Source organism: Otolemur garnettii, unplaced genomic scaffold (assembly GCF_000181295.1).
Source record: "Otolemur garnettii isolate 467f Iridium unplaced genomic scaffold, OtoGar3 scaffold00131, whole genome shotgun sequence".
NCBI lineage: Eukaryota > Metazoa > Chordata > Mammalia > Primates > Galagidae > Otolemur > Otolemur garnettii.
In genome coordinates, this window is record NW_003852526.1 from 1,316,137 (window position 1) to 1,336,820 (window position 20,684).

The following is a 20,684-nucleotide window of genomic DNA, read 5'->3' on the forward strand; positions in this document are numbered from 1 at the left end:
TGGAGGCAAAGGGCGAACATTAACTGAGACTTTCTTGAAACTCCCAGGACTTCCCCTTCTTGTCCTCTGTTCCCACTCTTCATACACAGGGGTGGAGATTGCCTTTAAGCGGGGAGAAAAAAAGCAGGGAAGCTAGAGGCAGGAAACCCTAGAGGCCCTTAGTATCCTCAGTCCACCTGTTTCCCCCATCTTGTCTGACACCTTGTGTAGACCAGGGGCTCTCACCCCCTAAGCTTCCAATGGGCTCTATATGAGCTTCAAAATGTTCCTTACTCTGTGGAATTGCAAGCAGAGTGTGGGTGCGTTTGAGGGTTTGGGGCAGGGAGGGTCCGTAGCATTCCCCAGATCTTTAGATGTACCTTGGACTTCAATTGGGCTCAGCATAATCTAACTCATCTGTGCTTTTTAAGGCTCTTCCTTGCCTTCATCAACCCTTACCTTGCTTACATGGGCTCTTCTGAAAACTTCGCCACCACATATAGGAAATTCTTTCCACTGAAAATGCCTACAAATGATATGCAAAGAAAGTTTCTGGATAAATCATTTTAAGATTGACGGCAGCCTATAATATTCATTAAAATAAAATAGTGGGGAAATCAAATGCTAGATTAAGATCATGTATATTTTGCCTAACTCCATACACAAAGAGTGCTGAGAAAGAAAAAAATAAATAAATCCTTTATTTGTAATCCTGAAGTATCTGAACTAAATATTTGAACGCCTGTGAAGAACTGGTTTGCTATGTGTTCTGGGGACCACACTACTCATATCCTTTGTACATTTCCCCAGGACTGAGTAAATATTATCAGACAATCTTAAAATTAGATGCTTAGGGATTTTGACCTAAATATTTTCTAGGGTTAAAGGCCCTTCTGATAGAACAATGGTCCTTATAAGGTTTAACCAAGCTGAAAAAACACAGTCTAAAACAAAAAATCAGGAATCATCAAGAGTTTTCTTTCTACTTTTTAACTGGCATTCTCACCACATCCCTAAATGACTGATTTGAAAAGAAGAATGTTTTCCTAAAGTTTCATTTTTCTAAAATATTGGAATATTTCTGTTTTCTGTCACTGCAATAGATTACATAAGTAATCTATAAATATTTTTAAATACTTCATAAAATGTACATATAATAGATCAACACCAAGAATGCATGAAAACACCATCATTTAATTTTGTACTAATTTCAATAATGAGAAAATTAGATACTGAACAAAGTACAAAAAATAGAGTCCCGTACTTCTAATAAATATTTCAGAATTAGTACTTTTAAAAGACATTTCAAGAAAAAATATAGTTAAATATCCCTTAATAAGTCTACAGTTTTTCTCTTTTGTAGAAACGTGATAGATGTCATATGGACCATTATGCCAAACAAAAGTAGAGTAATACTACTAGTGTCTGAAACGGTTAACAAAAAAATTTATTATAACTAAGAAATTCCAGGCATGGTGGCTGTCTCATCTGTAATCCCAGCTACTCTGGAGATTTAAGCAGGAGAAATTGCTCGAGCCTTGGAGTTCCAGGCTGCAGTGAAAGCAGTGATGGAAAACCCCAAAAAGTTGTGACTAAATGTCGTGAGTACATACAAGAAAACAAGGTGCTGCTATTAATATAGACACTGGAGTTGGTCACCGGGCTGGAATTGGTACCCTTAAGAAAGGAAGGAATGAGTCTTTAATCTTTATGACTAAGTCTCTTACATTTCTCAATTTATCTTCAATATAACCTTCACACGGGGCCCAAAGGAAGCCCTCTCAATGAATTCGCATTAATATTCTTGTTTATTTAAAAAATTAAACTCAAAGAATCCATTAAAACCTATGGTTAGAATTTACAATCTATACTTACGTACCATCCCAGGTTCAGATAACAAACATTAAAGTGACATTCTAAATTCTATAAGACTATAATTCTATCTGCAAGAAAAGAGTTCTATTTTGCTTTTTAAAACTTAATATTAGGTTTCCACCATAAATTCTGCCACCCTTTTTCAGTTGCCACATCAGTGGACTCAGAATGCAAGTATCTGCCCAAAGCAAATATACTGCAGCTCATTGTCAAATAGAGATTCCCAAGAAACCAAACAGAAGAGGAATAAAAACGAGAGGCGTGCTTTAGGAAGTGTCTTCTCCACCTGCTTCCTTTATCTTTTAAACCTATTTACCAAAGCCTGTTGGACAGCCTGAATTTATTTTTTAAGCCACAGGGCATATGAGCTACTAGTTATAACTACATTGAATATTTCTTTCATATATTAAATTATTAAAGATAATGGCATGTTCCATGTGTAAGGGATCTCCATGAAAGCTTTTCAGCTGAAAAAAGGTTGTAGTTGCTAAGCAGATTGGTTATTTATTAAGCTCGCAGGGTAAACAAAAAGAATATTTAAACAGCTGGTATCTCTGTGCTCCTACCATTAATCTTCTTCAGAGAGTGTGATAAGAAGTGATATTTAACAATAATTTTAGAAAATGTTAATGAAAACCAATTGATCATGCAATTTGCACTTTGTCTGGAAAATTATATTAAAATAGCTTGTAACTATTTATTTAAAAGCATTTTGGAATTAAAATTAATTGTTTCACCTATAAGATTCCTTTTATTTTTCAGAGTGGGATACTGTCTGTTTATTATTGATCTGTATTCCATTGGCAATGTGTTAAAATTCATTTCTATATGGAAAATTGAAAATTTTTGAATTTTTTTAAAATTATGTTTAAAACTTTAAGAGAATCTAATTGGGCAATGAAATTTAAAACAATTCAATAATACCCAAACAAAAAAAGTTGTGTATAACCATGTCTATATACCTTTAAATCTACACAGTACAGAAATAAATGACAATTTTAACAGATATTTTATTGACACACATTTTCATGGACTTTTTTTTTTTAAAAGCATTCAATTTTAGGATATTCTTCAGTTTGTAGAAAAGTTGTAAAGCTAGTACAAGCTTTATACTTTTTTCTAATTCCCTTAGTTTTTACCTTTTATTGAGACACTTGGATAGCACATTATATTCAGTTATCTTATCTGTTTCAGTTTTTTTGTTTGTTTTTTAAGACAGAGTCTTACCATGTCGCCCTGGGTAGAGTGCTGTGGTGTCACAGCTCATACAACCTCCAACTCTTGGTCTGAATCGATCCTCTTTCCTCAGCCTCCCAAGTAGCTGGGACTACAGGCACCTGCCACAACACCCAGCTAGTTTTTGGTTGTAGTTGTCCTTGTTTTCAGCAGGCCCAGGCCAGGTTTGAACCCACCAGCCCCAGTGTATATGGCTGGCACTCTAGGCACTGAGCTATGGAGGCCAAGCCATTGTCTCTTTAAGTTATTCCTGGTTGGGGCAGTTTTTCAGACCTTGCTTTTTTTTTTTTTTTATCATCTTGACTGTTTGAGGGGTAATTTATCTGATGTTTTTCTCATGATAACATTGGGATTGGAGTTTTAGGGTTTAGAAAGGAAAACTATAGAGGTAAAATGCCATTCTTATCACATTATATCAAAAGTACGTACAATCAGCAGGATTTATTACTTTTGTTGTTAAGCGTGATCAACTGGCTGAACTGGTGCTTGTTCTATTTCTCCACTGTAAACTTCCTGTCTTTTAAAGGGCTTTTCATTGTATGACCTTTCAAAGGAAGTCCCTGTGCAAAACTCACACAAAGGACACATTTGGAGAAGCCCACACCTCATATTTCAGAATCTGTGCTCTCCAACAAGTGAATGTGTATGCTCCACCTCCTTGAGTATGGGGTATCTACATAAACTATTTGGAATTACTCTGTTGGGGAGATTTATCTATTCTCTTCCATTTTAAAATTTATTCCTATCAGTATGGATTCATGGATATTTATTTTATGCTTTGGGTTATAAAATACCCAAAGTATATGACTGCTTTGTTGATTTTGTGTCTCTTTTTTTTTTCCCTTTCTTTGTCACGTTCCGTTTATTCCTCTTTTTGTTTTTGAGGTTTAAATTATTATCTTTTTTTATTATTATCATTAAATGATAGCTATATACATTAATGCAAACATGGGGTACAGTGTAGTGTTTTCATATACAATTTGAAATATTTTCATCAAACTGGTTAATGTAGACTTTGTGTCATTTACTTAGTTATTGTGTTAAAACATTTATACTCTAATTCTAGAAAAGTTCACTTGTACCCTTGTTAGACAGACCATATAGGTGATCTTTCCAGTCACTCTCCCACCACCCATATGCCCTTCTCCCCTCCCCTAACCCACCCCCCCATATTCTTAGGCTAGAAATAGGTTGTAGCTTTCATTTGAGATCTATAAATTAGTTTCATAATAGGGCTGTGTACATTGGATACTTTTTCTTCCATTCTTGTGATACTTTCTCAAATAGTTCCAAACATTATCTTTTGAACTGTTTACTTATATTTGGAATTTCCTAGCACAATGCTAGAACCATTGTAGATTTTAATGGTCACTTAACATGAACCTAAATGTATTAATATGCTCATGGGTTATTTTCTAATTATGAAATGGGAAATGTACTTTATTAAGATACATTTGATCTCTAATTGTATATCTTCCCTTATACCTTTAAAAAGATAGTCTATAACTTAGTAGCTATTTCCCCAGTAATATGGCATTACAGACAGTGACAAAATACAGTGGAGCGCAACCATAACCATTTATTTAACTCACGAGTCTGTGGGGAGCAGCAGATCTGGGCTAAATTTGGCTGGCGGAGTTCCTTCATATGTATATCAGGCAGAGGTGAACTGGTGGGACAGCAGTCGGGGGAGTCAGCTGGAGCTAGTGATGCCTCAGAAGGCATAATGAATGCCGCCACCTCAGTCCTGGTCCATGACTGCCTCTTGTCATGAAGGGTTACATCCCGACAATGTTCTCATGGTGACAGCCAAAAGCAAGAGTGAGGAGAAATGAGCACGTTGTGTCACATTTGCTATCATTCCAGTGGCCGAAGCGAAGAATAAGGTGAACACGAATTCAAGTAGTGGGGAAGCAGACTGTGCCTCTTTAGTGAGAGAAACACAAAGTCATATGGCAAATATAGGGTCTACAAGAAAGGGTCACGCCTAGGCGCCTAGGGACCATGAACGCAATCGATCTCCCATGCCTAGCTCTGCCAGGGAAAAATGTCTGAGCCCTCATGGGTGTGAGTTTATTGTTTGTGAAATAACTTTTCACTCTGTTTTTGTTATGAATTATGACAGGGAGTGGAAATGCAGCATTATCATTAACTATGTCATATTTCAGAAGCTATTCTTTCTAAACTGACGACCAAATCATTTAAAAGTATAAGATAGTAATTTACTTTTCAATTCTGCACACATCTTAGACTATAATGAAATCTTACTGAACAAACGCTTTTTAGCAGGGGTATGTTTCCGATACGAATGAGGATTTCAAGCAGCAAAACTTGAAGTGTAACAATGAACAGTTCTGTAAAATGAAAAAATCAGCTAAGCCTATAAATCTCCTCCATGTACATTTATGCCAGAATTAGACATATGAATAATCTATTCTTAGAGAATATTCTGTAAAGCATAAACTCTTACTTATAATGAGGTCTCCATGGAAATGCTCTTTCAAACGGAGTCATTGACAATTGTGAAATATACAATGTTTTAGGGTTTACATGAAGCCTTTAAGAATTCATGTATATCAAATTCTATGTTTTCTTAAAATTGTCAAATAATAAACTGAAATAATTCCCTTTCTTCTTAAAGCATTTGAAAATAATGTATGCAATATAATTAAACATAAATGTCAATGTCTATAACGCATGTTATAAATAACAAATTCCTGAAAAAAGTTTTATATTACACTATTACACTTCCCATAGAAAGCTGCTCATGTTTGAGGTAGCACTTTGGAGTGAAAAAGATTTGACCTTCAGATCTAGGTAGACCTAGATAGAAATCCTGATTCTCTCTTTTGCAAAAATGATTTGAAGGATTTTTTCCTAAACTCTCTGAGTCTCAGTTTCCTTATCTGTAAAAAGGAAGCAATGTGTCTATGTCATAGTTTCTAATGAGAATTGAAAGTTATGTAAAATGTCAAACTCAGCACAGTGCTTCCCATGTAAAAAGCTTCTTACTAATATCTTCATATAACTGCCTTAAAAGATACACTCTTTTACATTCATGTACTTAATACTTTATTCCCAGTAGTTGTCTTTTGCATACTAGAAAGCAAAATGCGTCCTGGAAAGGAAATCGTCCTGCAGAGTCTAAGCAAGGTAAATGACCGGTACAAACCAGTATGTTATTACAAGGATTAATATATACTCTTGTTCTAATCATAGTCTCTTAAACGGAACAGGAGAATATATTAACCAGCTTGATATAACCAATTTTCCTCACTAAATAATATTAGCATTTAAAAGATTTTCAATTATATTAAGCTAAAGAATTTTGTTCAGAACACTTCAAGAAATTGCTGCATACAAAGGAAACAGAATTGCAAATATTAAATTTTAGTTTAAATACCACTTTTTCCCCTCCTTTTAGAGACAACAAAATCTCTTATGGCTATAATAATCAAGCTACCATGTGAGATAAATTTCCAAAAACTGTTCTTAGTTGAATTCCTCTGCTGTTGCCAGATGCTTGTCAAAAGATGTCCTAGATGATGCTAAGTCCTTGATGCTGAAGTTAAAAAGGAAAAGTGGGCCCAATCAATAAATGGATGTTCAGGGTGCAGTTTTCCGATCTGAACTTTCCTTGGATCAATGAAGCATTCTGGTGATCCAGCCAAAAAGTTCTTCACTACATGATCCTAGATACCATATTGCATAGAATCCATGAAGAAGAGTTATGTCCAAGTCAGCAGATTTTTACTTTACTCCTTTGGGATGACTCTAAGTGTTAAGGAGAAGTCATAACTTTCCAAATAGAGCTTAACTTTGCTTCCATCACCTAGGAAATCCATATGCACCTGCCCAGATGAGCTGACACACTAAACAATGGATATTTATATTTCTTGCACAAGTACATTTCAATTTTGTGGTGGACATCCAGGGAGCTGGTCTGAGTGATTCTACCAGTTAGTCTTTATACCACTGCAAAGAATTGCCTCTGTTGCCAAGAAGACTGAGTGCTTTAGAACAGACAGAGGTATTTCTTTGACCTCCCATTTTCATCCCCTCAAACATCCCTTCTTTGTCCTGCCAAGGGGAATATATGGAAAGATCGAAATTATAAGATCGGTCTGAAAGTATAAGGCTAAGGGACCCTTGATATGAAGAAGTCGTTATGATTCATAACAACTTTAAAATCTTGTCTATTCTCCCTGTAAAGTGCCTTTCCCTTTTACATTTTTTGGTATTTATGGAATTAATGATATGTTGCATTAACACAAGTCCTTTCATCCAAGAACTTCAAAGCACTTTTTATTTGTCACATTTTAGAGTTGTTTAGTATGACTGTAAATTGTTTTTGTGATTGATACTGGAGGGAGAAAACATTAAGAAAAACAAAGTAGAATTTCAGGAAAAAAATTTAAATACATAACATTTAATCTGAACTAATTGTCTTAGTTGTCTGTAGCCTATGGTAAATCAGAATGAAATGTGCTATGTGCTTGCACTTAAAATTTAGCTCTGCTAACATCTGTTTCTTTTAAATTAGATTTTAATTTAAAATGGCTTGTCGTTATTTTAAAAATATATTACGGAGAATATTTTGCCTCAGATTTAGAGTTTCCGTCACCAAAAATCTTATATATTAATACATGTAAATATATTCTACATTGGCCTTTTTATCCTCTGGGGTAATTACTAAAGTAATTCATAGACCTGTTCTTACTGGTAAGTAGGGATAAATTAAATTTGTCAGGACGCTAAAGTAGCATTAGATAAATTATGTTCCGTTGACCTAAAAGAGAGTTAATTCTGGGGAAATGAAGCAGTTTATTTCTTAACTCTTGTGTAAGTTCATAGTAGGATTTTGAGGAAGATTATGAAATCATTGTTAAATGAGCTCTTACTTTGTAGAGCACACAATGAAATTTCTTGTCTATCCTTTCAGTGATGGTACATGTATGTAGAAAGTGTAAATCGCTTTTCTGCATGTGATCAGCATTAACATCCCTATGTATGTGATTTAAAAGCAAGTCTCTGGAAAGCAGTTATAGCATTCAGCTCTATAACACTGTCTTTGGCTATGCAGTGATCTGACATTGGGCAAGTCCTTAACTTTCTTCAACTGTAAAATGAAGAAATGCAGCATAATCATCCCTGAGGTCATTTTAGGCTTCTATGAAATGTAATGAATTGTAACTCTTTCTAAAATGTGGATTATTTACTATTGGCAAAAAATAGTGATAATTATAACCTACTTCACTTATAGTCAGCAGCGCTGAAACAATCTGTGACAAGGCACACAAGGAAAAACATGTAATCTAGAGCTGTTAACTGTAGAGTAGATGCCACTCTTCCTCCTTCTGAATTTGTATCTGAGTCAGTACACAAGAGATTGCAGATGCCGCTGGACATTTCTAAGCTGGTTATCACTGTTTTCCTCCCATTGTTATGAAATGACTCAAATGTCCACCTGGCGTTATTCATTTTGACTCTGTAGGGACGTAAGTAATTGATACAATGGTATTGGAGGGTGTATTTGTCATGACTTTCAGTAGGAAGTCATGGGAATCTGTCTCTAACTAGATTAAATAAAAATGAAATTTATTGGGTCACATAACCGAATAAATTTGGGTTAAATAAATTTGGGTTATTTAGTGGGTTAAGACTGGCTGCAGGCCTGGAATCTAGTGGTTACATGATGCCAAGAAACACATCTTACCATTGTTTGGTTTGGTTTTTCTACTGTCTTGACTTCATTTGAACAATTTTTGGCCATGATATTTTAAGATGGCAGGGATTAAAATCTATCTGTTCAGCAACTTTGGTGGAAATAGCTTCTTTTTTTTTTTTTCTAATAGTTCAGATGAAAGTTCTTCAACTGAATCTTATTGGCCTGGGGTAGCTCATGCGTCCACATGACCCACTCATCTGGCTCAATGGGACTGACTTTTCTTACCTACTATGCCTAGCAAGCATGTGCTCGTCACTGGAGATGATCAGTGTGGGGGATGGCAGTAAGGTCCTCCTGTCTAAACTGCACAGGCTGAGTACTGGGGAGGTGTGACGCCACATGACAATCAGGGTGCTGTTCCCAGAAGAGTCAAGGACTGCTGTGTCGGCACAAGCAGTAGACATCCACTCCAAAGCATAGTCACAAAGGAAGAATGGGAGAGTCAGAAAGACAAGTACCATTCTTACAATAAATATTAATATGTTTTAAATGTTATTATGTGTCCTACACACTAAAGATACAGAAATGGGCAAAATAGAGGAAAAAATCTCTGTCCTTGTGTGTAGCTTGCTCTGATGGGAGAGACAGAGTATGTGTTGACCTCTAGCAAAATATTGGTGTAATATACTTCATAATGTGGGAATTATGTAGATTCAGATTTGTTCCAAGACCGTATTTGCTTGATTAGTTCATTTCTTACTTCTACCCACTATAATTTTGAAGCTAATTATGTTATGAAGGATTTTTGTCTTATTCTTCACCAGTTACAAAGCTCTGAAAATGTCATTATAGAATTTTTACCTACATCATGTAAGTAATATATGCTTATTTTCATTGGTGGGTAAAATAAACTCTTTTAATATACCTTTTGTAGGCCTCTTTAGCTATTTTTATAAGTTTTTGCCAATTTCTGAAATACTAAGTATTTCTATAATACCATGATTTATTTCATGGCAGGAATGAGATTAGTTTAATTTTCCTATACCTCCCACCTGTCCTTCATTCCCCCAGGGGACTTCTTAAGGCAAGGAAAATTTTAAAAGATTATTCCCTTGTATTGCTATAGTTATATAGGATGATTCTTTCTCTCCTTTTCTGGAAAACTAAAAACAAAATCATTTTTTAAATATACTAGGTTCTTGGTTTAAAAAAAATGCTGGTTAGTTCATAAATGTTGAAACATTAGGATATTTCATCGGCAATAGTTAATAAGAAAGAAAAGCTTAATGCATAAAAACATTCTGATTAAATTCAACTGAATCACACGAACCCTTTGGTGCATTGCTGGTAGGCAAATCTAATTAGCTATAATATTTAAGGGAATACTGTCCTAAAAAGGTATATCATCTTCCTGCAATAGTAGGTTCTTCCTGGGTCTGTTCTATGACTTCCTTTTTCTCCAAAAGAAGAAAAAAGGATGTAAGTTAGTGTGGAAAAGCTTTTCTTTTAAAATCTGCTACAAAATTCATTGTAATGGTAATGAAATTTTAAATTACTAATGAATACAACCTATCATACTTAAACTATTCTGTATAAATTAGAAGCAACTTATTTTCACAACTATAAATATTAAGAGATTCCTAAACTTTCATGTTTAATGTTAGGAAAATGTATATTTTTACTGGTCTTACATTTAGGCCACATTTGAATTTTAAAGAGAAAATTATAGCCTAAACTCAAAGTTTATTTATAAATAAACAAATCTGCAACAGCATCCCTCCTGTAATGTGAAATAAACTTGGAAGCCTGAATATACCCTGTCTGCCCATTCTTAGCCTTTGTTGTCTAAATGATATTCTTTAAAAAGAATGAGAGTCTTCTAGGAGTATGGGTTTGATATTTCTGGATTTTTGTTAGGTTTTTTTTGTTTTTTTTTTTTTTTTGAGAGACTTTGTTCCCCCTGGTAGAGTGCTGTGTTGTCATAGCTCACAGCAAACTCAGACTCTTGGGCTCAAACAATTCTCTTTCCTCAGCCTCCCAAGTAGCTGGGACTACAGGTGCCTGTCACAATCCCCGGCTATTTTTAGAGATGGGGTATTGCTCTGGCTCACGCTGGTCTCAAACCTATGAGCTCAGGCAACCCACCCACCTCAGTCTCCCAGAGTTCTAGGATTAAGGTGTGAGCCACCATGCCCAGCCTGGGTTTGATATTGCAATCACTGATCTTCTCCTGTTGAGTATGATGGAAAATCCTTAACTTTTCATAGACTATATACTGGTCTAGGGTTAATTTAATAGGCTTGCCTTTTACATAATTCCCTCGAATTGCTGACATAAAATATTGTGATTTCCTTGACATTTTACTTAACCATCACCATAAATGATGGGCACAAATCTTTTTATTTTTAAAGTGTTAATCAAACTTTAAAAATCATTCAGGAAAACATGAAAAGTCTCTATAATTCATTAACAAGTATTTGTTATCTACTCAGGAGGCTTTAATCTATAAATGTTAAAAAGAAAACATTTCATCATGGAACAGATATCAAAATTATATGATAATGATTTTCTTCATTTTCACTTATTCATGATAACAAAATATTCAAATATTTTGTTAGCTTTTGTTATATTCTTGAACTTCTCAATTCCTGAATGTTATATCTAAGTGTTACAAGCAAGTGTTAATTAATGACAAAAATGTCGAACACAATAATGGAACAGTTGTGTAGCTAAAGGTATTCTAGAGAAAAATATACAGAAATGATGTTATAATACTATGGACCGACACATGCGTTTACATGGAATTGAGATGCTTTATGACAACTGCAAAATAATCAAAGATTGGAAGCAGAGACTACAGCTTCCTAGGGCTAGTAATTAGGGCAATGAGTTAGGGAGTTGGGATAAATGGTAAGGGGGTTGTATTTCTCAATAGTCAGGAGCCAAGAATCTTATAGTCAGTTCAGAGAGGAAAGTATAAGCAGGTCTCAGAGTTTCAACTTAATTATTTAAATTATAAACATATATTGAGTATGAAGTCTTAGAGTGGTGATGACATAGTCTGTATTAGAATCCCAGATCTGTCATTATTTGAATGGCTTGTGGAACTGATATATGAGGTTAGACAATTAAGTTTGAGAACTCATCCTAGAAAAAGTACAATGTACTTCATTGCTGAGTGTCACTACAGTCACCTTCAAAGTGCTTCCTTGGGCTTCTGGTGACTGTCATTTTCATCAGGGAGGTGTGTAGCATAGCACCTTTTCCAGGGTGAATATGTGAACTCAATTGTTAGACTTCTCATACGACAACTCAATGGCCCTTCTAGAAAAAGAGTTCCAAAAATGCTTTGAAGGGTGGACTAGGCCCTAGCCTTGGCACTAGTAGTGATATTGAGCAATGAGGCTTTGAGCACTTTCTCTAGGAGGAGATCACGAACTTAATTGTCTGGCCTCATAGTTTGCCCTCCTTTTGTTATTCTGTCCTTTCATTTTTCTTGTTTGGATAATCAACGTAAGAATTGCTGTTTTAAAAGTAAAATAAGAAATGTGAAAGTACATTAGTTTCTCTGTATGAAAGTAGGGAAAGTAACATAAAATAAAACTAGATTACTTTACATAGATAAAACCAGTTATTCTAATTCTTTTTTGAAAAAAGATGGAAAGAAACAAATGAATAAGTTTTAAATGAAGTTACTTTTTTTTTTTTTTTTTTTTTTGAGACAGAGCCTCAAGCTGTCCCCCTGGGTAGAGTGCCGTGGCATTACAGCTCACAGCAACCTCCAACTCCTGGGCTCAAGCCAGTCTCCTGCCTCAGCCTCCCAAGTAGCTGGGACCACAGGCGCCCGCCACAATGCCTGGCCATTTTTTGGTTGCAGCCATCATTGTTGTTTGGCGGGCCCGGGCTGGGGATTCGAACCCGCCACCTTAGGTGTACGTGGCTGGCGCCTTAGCCAGTTGAGCTATAGGCGCCGAGCCAATGAAGTTACTTTTAAACACTTAAAAATTTTAACACTAAAATCAAATATTTTCTTAACATTTTCTAAAAATCAGATTTTATATGACACTATTTCGTATTCTAAAAAATTATTTTATTTCAGAATCTTTGCAGTTTAATTGTAATAAACTATTTTATTTTCAATTTAATATTTAAGTATTTACAATATAATTCGGTAAATATAACTTAATAGGATTTCTAAATGTGCATACTAGTTCTTTTGCTTCACTTCATTATTATTTAATCAGAACACAATTCAATATTTTAAATAAAAACTCTCAATCATTAGCACTATTTCTAATGATGGCAGTTATTTCCCCAGATCAGCTTCAGAAGTTCAAAATATATACACATTATTTTTATTTAAATTTATAATTATAAATTCTATCCATAGAATAAAATATTTAGAAATAATCTCTTAATAATTGAATATTGACACTTATAAATGTTTTTAATCGTTATAGTAATATTTATCCCTAATGGGAGAAATGTTTTAATGAATTCTGTCAGAAAACGTTGTCATAGATTACTCAAGTGCGGTCCATTAGTCTCATTTCTAAATCTTTTTTTAAACATATAAAAATAATAAAATTCAGAAGATAAGCTTTTTCATTGGATAAAAGATAAACAGTATTAAATACTAATACCTCAGAGGCTAAAGATAAACAACGTTAAATACTAATACCTTAAACTCATCCATTTGCTGAGTCTAAGTTTCAGTAAATCCTGACTAATTTTTTTCACTAATGACTTCAAAATTTTTATTCTTCCTCCCATCTTATGTGAATTAAAACCTAATTTCTTTGTTGGATTGCCACATTTTATGTAGTATCTTGCATTCAAAAGAATCTGAAGGTATGGTCACCTATTGGATAAACTTATTAACTTAGAAAGATTATTTACATGCACAATATTTCTTTTCTGTAGGAAAAACATGAGTTATATACCATCCATTTTACAATATGTAAAGGCCTCAGTATTTATCAAGAAATATGCTCATCAGCTAAAATTAAAGTGTTTAGGCTAAAACTCTTGAAGAGACAAATTGAGAAGGCACCTTGGGATAGCTCTGCTAAGGAGATAGGAAGGAATAGCAGCTGAGGGGCAGAGAAGTCAGGAGAACCTGACCCAGGAAGGGAAAGCCCCTGCTAGGGTGTATCATTTGTCGAACAACTTTAAAGTTGAAGAGCAAAATATTTATTCATTATCTACCAGCCATTCTAGAGTACTACACAATGTCTTTGGAGATTTATTTTATTACACTCAAATTTTGAGTCTGTGATGAAATGGGAGGAGAGAGAATGAGTTGGGAGAAAATTTCCCCAGTTACAGCTTCTCAAAGACAAGAGCGGAGAGGTGCTCCTTTCTATCCCTGCCCCAGGACTAAACTTAGGGGCCTGCAAATGGGAAACTTTCCATTAAAAAATAAAAAGTAAGTGTAGCGTTTGGCAGTCTCTAAAGGCTAACTGAGTTTGCCTGACCTCTTATCTCCTACATGCCCTAGGGAACTTGTTAGCACAGAGCAGGGGTCCGCCACCTCTTGTTACTAATCAAGACCCATTTATGTTAATAATTCCCCTTTTAAAAGCAAGTCAGACAGGAAACTTAAGTAGGTTCACACTTCTATTTAAATTACCTCCATCAGATAACCAAACAAATTGCTTTTCTCTTGGTGCTATCTCAGTCTTCTGCCTGAGGGTATTATTTTTCAGGGAGTGGAGGACAGGTGTAAGTTTCTTTGGGAGTCCTGACCCTTCAGGTCTTGGCGAAACTGCTTGGGGAACAGAATGAGGGCATGGAAACAAGAAAGAGAGGTGAAGGGGGAGCTGAAAGAAATCACTACAAAGAAACCTGCTCTGATTTTTATTTTTACCTGGGGTATTTCTGCAAGTTAGAACATCCTTCCAAGAACATTTACTGTAAGTGGCCAATGCCTGAGCTAATGTAAAATAATAAGACCTGACTTTATGACTTAATCCTGCACATCATTCATAATCAATTATGGATAGAACATTTGCCAACGGCCCCTGACACATTGGGATGAAATAAGAATAAAAGAAAATACGTAAGTTCTTAATATATAGCATTTCTTGCGGTTTCATAATTTTTATTTTAGCTCTGAACAGAAAATTGATTCTGTTTTTGCATATGTGTTTACACAGCTTATTTAACTATATTAGCTAAATGGTCAAAACAGTGCCATCACTGCCCTGGCTGAAGTTCCTAGGTCAATGTGTATGGCAAGGCATTGAATCAGGTTTCTGCTGCCATTTTACAAAAGGGAAGAAGGACTAGATGAGAACATCACCACTTTATTCATTATGTATAGCTCATTAGTTCCCCTGTCAACTTTCCTTTGCTTTTCATCAATGGAAAGAAAAAGGCTTCACAGATTTTTAGTCGGAAACATATGGAGCTCATCAGGAATGTGTGAACTTGTATTTAAAGGTGCAGCTGACCTTGAGGATGCATCCTTCCCAAGTTGCCTTTTATAAATCCCGTGATCAATAAATGAAATAGTATTCCATCCCCTTCACAATTCACCTTCAAGTGTCTGTTTGTTCCACACCTCATCTAAGCTTCTGTGGAACATTTTTCCCTTGTAATGGGCTCCAATCCTTTTTATATTGTCAGGTTCATAAAAGAAGGGTTTAGCATTTTCCTCTATATTCAGATATTACAATAAAAGAATGAGTTGACAAGATTGGTATTTTAAGGAATTCAACTCTACTTATACATCTAAATGAATGTTGCATCTCTCCAAGGAGTCATCCTGAGTGGCAACGGATTTATACCAATAGTGTTGCCTTTGCACGTAGGCGATTGCTGTTGTTCCTTTGAAAAGGCATTTAGAACCTATTTTGGAGCTTTAACAAAATAATTTATCATCAGCTTTACAATAATAACCAAGCTTTACAATTTCACACACATCACTGCATATTCTTTTTTTCTGTATTATATTTGTAGATTTACTGGAAAGATTAAAAGTTTGGAGACGGGTTGCTACCAGGTTTGAGACTAGATGCGATTTTATTTTATTAAATGGGATTAGAATGTGACCAGAACCAATCTAGCTTGGGCCTTTATTCCCCTTTTTGTCACTGAGGTTTGAGGTATTATGAAACATTCCAGGCCCTCCTACCTTGTAGAGACTGGGTGGGCTTAAGTAGAACAAATGTTATTATTTTCTAAATGTAATAAGGCATTCAAGGTATTGGTCAAGAGAATTTTAATACTTAATTATTTTACTTTAAGTGAATAATTAAAATACTTTTCTGTTTTTTTTCCTTAGGATAAGGAGGAAAATATCAAATATTTGAGAGAAAAAAAGATTTTAAAAGGAGAGTGTTACTCTTACAATAATGAGTAAATTCCAAATTTTCACAGTGGAAGAGGCACTTAACATAGCAAAATGTATTACTATACGTGGAGCTAGAATTTATAGCATATAAAAATGGTTCTTCCAGCTTTGAAGATTTCTTTTCTTATTCCTTATTTGAATGCATCCTAAGCTATCAAGTAGAATTATTAACATGTTACACATATTATGTGGTAACTGAAAGAGAAACATTGTCTAATCTCTGATTCTCACATGAAGGGTGGCACATGTTCCAAGGAGCGAAATTATAATCCTTAGCAGTATCTCAAACTGCATTTCTACCTCTCCAACGTCCTCCAGATTCTGCTGCACCTCCTCCCTGTGCCCTCCAGCTCCACTGTGTTGAAAACCAGTTGTGCAGTGCGGAATGGATGAGGGGAGCATGTTAGGCGAGTGAGCCTTCTAGAAGCCAGAAAAGTACTCAAAAACAATAAGCTAAATTATAGCTATAAAAGGCATTGAGTATTAATAAGAATTGTATAATGTCATTCTTGTGATACTTTCCTAAGAAGAATGTGTTTCATCTCCATCCCAGTAAATACTACTAATATGAAAACAATAATAATAAAAAAAAAAACCTACACACCAGAGAGAGGAGAGAGAGAGACAAGTATATTGGGGAGGTGGGGGAACGATGGAAAGGGGAAAGGGGAGGAAGGATGGAAATTGGTAAGCTCTCACCCAGTGTGCACGATGTAAGGGTACACAGCACACTCCCTGGGTGAAAGGCTCAACTACAACTTGAACTTAACCTTAGAAATCCCAACAACATAACCTAATCCTTGTACCCTCATTGACCTGACTACAAAATAAATAAATAAAATAAAATGTTTTTAAAAAGCAATTAATTTAAAAGAATTATACAACATAATTTAATTCTTCATTATTTAAAGATAATGAATTGTTCTTTTCCAAAATAAGGAATGTTTTAAACTAAGACAAATATAACCAATTTAAAATGGTTTCTTTTGAAAGCATAAGGAAACATATAATATAGGCCCATCTGAACAGTGCAAAAACATAAAACTAAAGTTCTTTGTGCTGTAAAAAGATGAAGACAGGTTTCAAATGGCTCTGCGTATGAACTGGCTGACATGCAATTTCAGATCAGGCTAGTTATATAGCTTTCATTCTTTGAATGAAATTCAAAACTCTTACGTTACCATATTAGAGAGGTGAATCAAATACTTCTTAAATGCCTACTTTCTTTCAGTTCAAACCCAATTTTGGAAGACTGCTGTCATGATGCCAGAAAACATAGGCTGGACTTTTCATAATGCTTCAGATAAGATAAAGAAAATATGAGGTAATTCTATAGCACAGTCCAAGTGCCAAACTCATGTTATACTTTTCAAATAAAAGTAAACCACCTCCAGTTTCTTGAAGGTCTCTTTTTTTAAATTTACTGTTAGAATAACATGGTATGTCTATCATAGTGTAAGAAAGACCACTTTTTATAATGCATTCAAAGTAGAGCTTTTGGTTTTATTTCACAATGGTACTACAATTCATTTTCTATAAATAAGCAAAAATATTGACCAAATGTAATATAAATCAATTCAAAATACATCCTAAAACTTTTTTCAAAGATGAAAACAATTTAAAATGTCATGACTATTTAAATCGGTACCTTCTGGTCTGCAAAGTGATCATCTTCACAGTTAGGACCAAAATATAATATTATTGGACCAATTATAGGACCAATTATATTATTTTATAATCTATAAATAATTTATGCTTATATCTTTAGAGGGTATTCATGTTCTTTATCTCCCCAGTCTTTTATATCCTTTTAAAAATAAGCATCCAATTAGTTAAACAACTACTCATACAATTTTATATGATAATAAATCATGACGGGAACTTGAATTGTCCTAACAAATCTAAAGAGCGACTTTTTCTGTATGAATATTGAAAGCATCCCAAGAAAGAAATTACACACACACACACACACACACACACAGAGGTTTAATGGCTCATATATTTTAAGTACATCCTGGAGATAATCAACAGTTTATTTGATGTATAAAATATTTAAGAAATTATGTAAGCAAACTTCATTTATCTTAGTCTATATGATAATAATGATATTTATGAGCTTAAAGAGCAACACTAACAACAAAATTGGAGAAATTAATTTTGAAAACTTGAAATGAATCAAGCTGTTCTTGAAAGGTATAAGAATGGAGAAAAAAGTACCCAATGTACACACCCCTATTATGAAACTAATTTAAACCTTTTTATATGAAAGCTATAACCAAATAGCCTAAGAATATGGGGAGGGGGGAGGGAGAAGGAAGGGGGGGATGGATGGAGGGAGAGGGTTTGGAGGGATTACTTTTGAGGTTTACCTTATAGGGGTACAGGTGAATCTTTCTAAGAGTAGAATGTGAATGTTTTAAAGCAATAACTGAGAAAATGACATGAAGGCTGTGTTGACCAGTTTGATGGAAGTATTTCAGATTGCATGTGAAAACCCCACACTGTACCCCAGAAGTGCATTAATGTACATAGTTACCATTCAATAAAAAAAAAAAAGAAAGGTATAAACGGCAGGGCCCAGAGATGAGACCAGATTGGAGATGTTCCAGCCAGGTTTACTGAAGGGGAAAGGACCTACCCAGGCAGTGCAAAGAGGGCATCTGTGCCCAAGGGCAGTTAGAGCCCCTTTTACATGGGGATATAGAGGGTGGTAAATTTCATAGCTTGCCCAGAGGGCTTTGGTGAGTTATCTTCCTTTGGCATAAACTTCAGGGGTGGGGCTATTTAGGCCCGTTGGGACCTTTGTCTCAGGAGGAAAGGAAGACAGGGAGGGGGAAGGGTTCATGTGGGGCCAAGTGAGGACCCCAACAGTTCTACCATATGATTTCTAAATATTCACATGGAATAGCTATTGGTTAAATAGTAAATGAACAAGTAATTATCAAAAACAGTCTCATTTACAATAGCTACCAAAACATGGTAAAATAATCAGAAATACATTTAGCCAACCAAGTGAAAGATCTCTATATGGAAATTTTACTGTGAAACTATGAAATATTGAAAAAAAATGAACAATAGATAAATAAATGGAAAGCTATTCCATGCTCATGAATTGGAAGAATTAATATTTTAAAAATATCCATACTAGAAGATATCTACAGATTTAATGCCATCCCTATCCAAATAGTACTATTAGGTTGTAATTTATCACTGAACCTCTGCATTAGGTTCTGTTTTATGCGTCACAGAAAGAGAAAACCACATCTAAAATTAGTATGGAACCACAAAATATGCCAAATAGCCAAAGAAATCTTGAGCAAAGTAAACAAAGCTAGAAGCTTCACACTACTTGACCTGAAAATATACTACAAAGCTATAGCAACTGAAATAGGAGGGTCTTGGCATAAAAACACTCACCATAAAACACAGCAGAGAACACAGAAATAAATAACCTACAGCCAAATATTTTTGACAAAGGTGCCAAATACACACACCTGATGAAGAAAAGACAGTCCCTTCACAAGTGGTGCTGGGGAAACTTGATAATCACTTGCAAGAAAATAGAGCTAGACCTCTGTCTCTCACCATGGACAAGTCAACTCAAAATGGAAGAAAGGACTTCCAGGTAAGATCAGAAACAACAAAACTACTAGAAGAAAGAGGAAAATGCTTCATGATATTGGTCTGGGTAAAGATTTTATGGATAAGACATCAAAGCATAGGAAAGAAAAGAAAAATGGGATTATATCAAACTAAAATCTTCTTCATAACAAAGGAAATAATGGATAGAGTGAAAAAAAAGATAATGGGAGAGAAATATTTGCAAACTATTTGTCTGACAAGTAGTATCCAGAATTACAAGGAATTCAAACAACTCAATAGCAAAACAAACAACAACAAAAAAAAACCTGATGAAACAATGGGCAAAAGACTGAATAGACGTTTCCCAAAAGAACATACAAATAAATGGCCAATAAAAGTGCTCAATATCTCTAATCATCAGTGAAATGCAAATCAAAAGCTCAATGAGAAGTCAGCTCACACCAATTAGAATGGCTATCATCAAAAAGACAGAAGATAATTAATGTTAGCCCAGATATGGAAGAAAGGGAATGCTTATACACTGTTGGTGGAAAGGTCAATTAATATAGCAAATATGGAAAACAGTATAGAAGTTCCTCAAAACATTAAAAATAGAACGACCATAAGATTCAGCAACCATATTACTGGGTATTTACGCAAAGCAAATGAAATCAGTACACAAAAGGGACACCTATACTTCCAGGTCTATTGCAGTTCTGTTTACAATGACCAAGATAGGGAATCAATCTAGCTGTTCCTGAACAGCTGAATGGATAAATACAATGTGGCATGTTGTATATATGCACAATGGAGTACTACTCAGTCATTAACAGAATGAAATCCTGTCATTTACGGTAACATGGATGAGCCTGGAATAGGTCAGGCACAGAAAGGCAAATACTGCATGGTCTCATTCATATGTGAAACCAAAAAAATTGATCTTGTAGAAGTAGAGAGTAGAATAGTGGTTACCAGAGGCCGGGTAGG

The 20,684-nt window shown here is 34.9% G+C and overlaps 1 protein-coding gene across 1 annotated transcript in view; it reads left to right on the forward strand.

Annotated features, from left to right (window-relative positions):
• ALCAM (activated leukocyte cell adhesion molecule) overlaps window positions 1–20,684 on the forward strand; it is a 156,713-nt gene that overhangs the window by 59,279 nt on the left and 76,750 nt on the right. The window lies entirely within an intron of this gene.